Source organism: Poecilia reticulata, linkage group LG20, assembly GCF_000633615.1.
Source record: "Poecilia reticulata strain Guanapo linkage group LG20, Guppy_female_1.0+MT, whole genome shotgun sequence".
In the NCBI taxonomy this organism is placed as follows: Eukaryota; Metazoa; Chordata; class Actinopteri; order Cyprinodontiformes; family Poeciliidae; genus Poecilia; species Poecilia reticulata.
In genome coordinates, this window is record NC_024350.1 from 5,156,490 (window position 1) to 5,160,607 (window position 4,118).

At 36.7% G+C, this 4,118-nt stretch overlaps 1 long non-coding RNA gene across 1 annotated transcript in view; it reads left to right on the plus strand.

Annotated features, from left to right (window-relative positions):
- The first annotated feature begins 2,674 nt into the window (after positions 1–2,674).
- Positions 2,675–4,118, plus strand: part of LOC103482377 (uncharacterized) — a 14,243-nt gene continuing 12,799 nt past the window's right edge. The window contains exon 1 of the long non-coding RNA XR_536450.2: positions 2,675–2,970. This is a non-coding gene — a long non-coding RNA (uncharacterized LOC103482377). The remainder of the gene's footprint in view (positions 2,971–4,118) is intronic.

The window sequence follows — 4,118 nt, forward strand, 5'->3', positions numbered from 1 at the left end:
GATAGATAGATAGATAGATAGATAGATAGATAGATAGATAGATAGATAGATAGATAGATAGATAGATAGATAGATAGATAGATAGATAGATAGATCTATCTATCTATCTATCTATCTATCTATCTATAACAGTGTCTTCATGTCTTGATCGTAGCAAGAGTTTGACTTCTCAGGATGTGATGGAGTAGCGGGTGTTTGGCATAACTGTCAAGTTTTGGACTTGTGGCTACAGGTAATGTCGGTGAAACTAGCATAAGTGAGGAGGGTTTAATACGATCACGCATTTTACATGACGGGTGGCAACCCCAGTCTATACTATAAAAATATGATCAAGATTAGAGCCTAAATACGTTCTATTTCCAAAACAGAAAGGCTACGTAATGTTAGCCAGCTAACAAATTACTATTGCTAGCCTAGCATATCAAATAACAGCTAGAAAAAAACAAAAAAAAGTACCTTCGTAGTCAAACTGGTGTCAATCAGCGAGGAATTTGTTCAGTTTAGATTATGTACAGATAGTGGATGTAAGGATGTTAAACGGATGTTGTTTAACATCCTAACATCCTAAGACTCTCTCCGAAGAGGACCACAGCGCAAGCATTCACAATCGATCTGCACACTGATTGTTCTCTTTCCTGTTTATTGACCAATAGTAGAAGAGCTGGACGTAGAAGGCAGCCTACCTCATTAACATAACGATGCAGCAGAAATACAGCGAGAAAACTACAGAAATAAATACAGCAAACGGAAATACAGCAAACGGAAAAACAGAGCAGAAATACAGCAAGCAAATAATACAGAAATGAATTCAGAAATAAATACAGCAAATGGAAATACAACAAACGGAAAAGGGAGAAGCAAAAAAATCAAAGCAAAGTATATATTTATGCTTTTATTTATTAGCAAAATATATATATTTATTCTTTTATTTATATATTTCTACTTTTATTTTTATATTGATTCTTTCATTTATTATTATGTTGGATATATACAGTATTTATTATTTTATTTATATATTTCTACGTTTATTTTTATATTGATTATTTTATTTATTATTACGTTGAATATATTTTTATTATTTTATTGATATATTTATTCTTTTATTTATATATGTCGGATATATATTTATTATTTTATTTATATATTTATTATTTTATTTATTATTATGTCAGTTTTGGTCCTCCATAGTTAAGTGTATTTCATATAATTGTAATATAAACAAAAACTAAAGAGTTACCTAAAAATTATTTCATACTCCGTATAACACAAACGCAACACACACACATTGACTTACCTTGTGCAAAATCGCTGTCTCTGTTCTCAGCCTGTTCCTGTAGCAGTGGATTTCCTCCCCTATTATTTTCCTCCAACAAATTATTCTACTGAACGAAGCACGTACAGCTCCCTTTTAACCTCCGTCTTCCTATTTCTGACGCTGGATCTTCAATATCCTCAAGTTTTAAATACCAGGCAGCTACAAGCCGTGTGTTAGCTTTAGTGGTTTTGGCTACGGTCTGTTGTCGCCTTCATATCAGCAGGAAAATAAAAAAACTAAGCACTGAGTGGAACAGGCTAATTGCTGGACACAACGGGATACAACAAAACTCAGTCGTTGTACTAGTAGCTCGCAGATATTTTAACTTGTTCATGGTACAGCTCTTGCTATGGTTAAAAACAATAGGAGCAAGCGGACCAGAAACAATCTATGTGGCGAAATTTTTAACGGAAGTACGTCACTACTCGTGGCATATCCACCTTATTCCTAGCCCCCATGAGGCTTTGTGTGATTTATGGGTTCGACTTCCGCTGCATCCAGCAACCGCCTTTGTTTACATGTTAGCAACTCCCTAACCGGCTTTCCACAGAGGGTTTTAGGCTATAAAATATGTGGGAATTTCAGCTTAAATGTGGCAATATTGTTTTATCGCTACCTACAGCTATTGCGGAGGGATGGTGACTTGAAGAAATGGCCGCAAATAACCTGCACTAGTATATCTAGCTACTTCACTGACTCAGTTGCTTTGGTTTCAGATTCGGGTTTTTCTCCACTGGCTTGTTGTCCACACAATACAGTGAGCACACATAAAGCATTTTGGTTTCTCTCTTCAAGTTTAGAGTTTTATGTCAAATTTTTTTGTTTCCTTATCTGTCGGTAGGTGAGGAAAACTACTGCTTATCACAGAAACTGCCTTTTTGTTTTGGGAGCACGTTCATAACACACTATATGCAGCCACAAATTAAACTTGGTCTGATTATTAGAGTACAGGTATGAATAGCACAACAGTTACCTGAGCTTCACAGGGGCATCTTACGACACTTTCCAGTGGCAAGTTGCTCTTTATGACAGGTTAATATGTGATTCGGTTTGGTTCTAGTCCAGTGAGGGGAGATTATCCGTATTACGTAGGGTTGCTACCCGTCCCTTAAAATACAGAATCGTCCCTTATTTGGCTGTTAATGTTGCGATACGGGACACGATTTGTTCCGTATTCTATAAATGTCCGATAGACACGCCTAACACACACATATCAACACTAAGTGTAACAATAATGACTTAAATAAAACACAGGGTATATTAAGGACAGCTAAATTCTCATGGCGGGAGCTGAAGGACCCCTGAACGCTACGGATCGACGCTGTTGTCACGGTTGCCTAGAGACGGACACTACGCAGCCCGGTGAGCTGCAATCGACCCATGTCTTTTTAAAACGTCCTCGACCTGATACTTCACCGTCCTTATAAGTAAAACCTCTCGTAAAGATACAGACATGCGAGGGAAGACGCAAATCCCAGGCTGAATAATGTCAGCAAGGATGAACACAGCCAATTTAAACAAATGTGTTCGTCCTGGCACGGTGTGCTGCTGTATGATAGACCGAATGGATCAGGAGAGAAACTCCAGACTCATCAGAATCTACAGAACCAGACATGAGCCTCTTCATCCCTCAATCATCTCCTGAGGCTGATATGGTACAGAACATTTTTTTATTGATTAAGTTTCTTATTGTGGTTTCAGTAGACTGTTATTTGATTATTAAATTATCAATTATTAGCTTATTTAATATATAGTTGTATCAGCCAAAATAATACAAATGGCCATTTAAAGAAAAAATCATACATAAATATTTCCTACTTTAAAAAGGTTTGTTAGGGCTTTCTATTTGTTTTATTAAGAAATGTTGATATCTTCTATGAATTCAGTGTTCAGTGGTCATTAATGTCAGACCACTGAACCACCCCTGCTGCCCAGGGGCGGTTCTAAATGGGGGCCAACAGGGGTACAGAAGAAATTATGCTAAATAAATGTCTTTTGTTAATGCTCAGTGGTGGATTTTTTTAACCTTCACAATTTTACTTTAACAATAAATTAAAAATTATAGTGCTGCACTTTTAGCTGCTGTATTGAGATAGGATCATACTTTCCATCTGCCAGGGTTCTGCAACCTGAATATCTGGGGACAAAAGTGGCTCTTTGGCTCACTTATTATATCAAATGATGAAATATTGCTCTGTTTTTTATTTCTTTCTTTTTTTTAAGTGTCACAATGGAAAAACACTGACTATCCTGACCCCCGTGGTAAATTTGGTCAATATTCTGCTATTGTAAAAAGTATTCTCTTTACAATACCAGAATTTTCACATAACTTATGCTTTTGGAGCCCTGTCTGAAGACACATTGTGATTATTAAATCAGGTGTTACGATCAGTTACTCAGTACTTGAGCAGTTTACCAAATACATTTTACACTTGCTTAATTAAACTTGTTTAAGGTATGCTCTGATTGGAGAACAATTTTGGAGTACTCTATGTATGAACGATTGCTCTATGGATTACTTTTTTAATAACAAAAACATTGCCATAAAATATTGTCTATCACTGCAGTGGCCATCCCAACCCATGAGAGTAGGGCGACGTACTGTGGTGGTGTCCCTTATTTTCATTTCTGAAAGGTGGTAACCCACCTGAGTGAAGTTGGCCCCCCCACCTTCTTCAAATCAGACAAAATTGGTGTCAAACGTTTGTGCTACGTTTGTGCTGGTTTGTGCAGCAAAAATTTTCGTTTGTGCCGCTATCATTTTAAAGATATAAAGAAATGTTTCTAGAGGTCATCCAAGGTC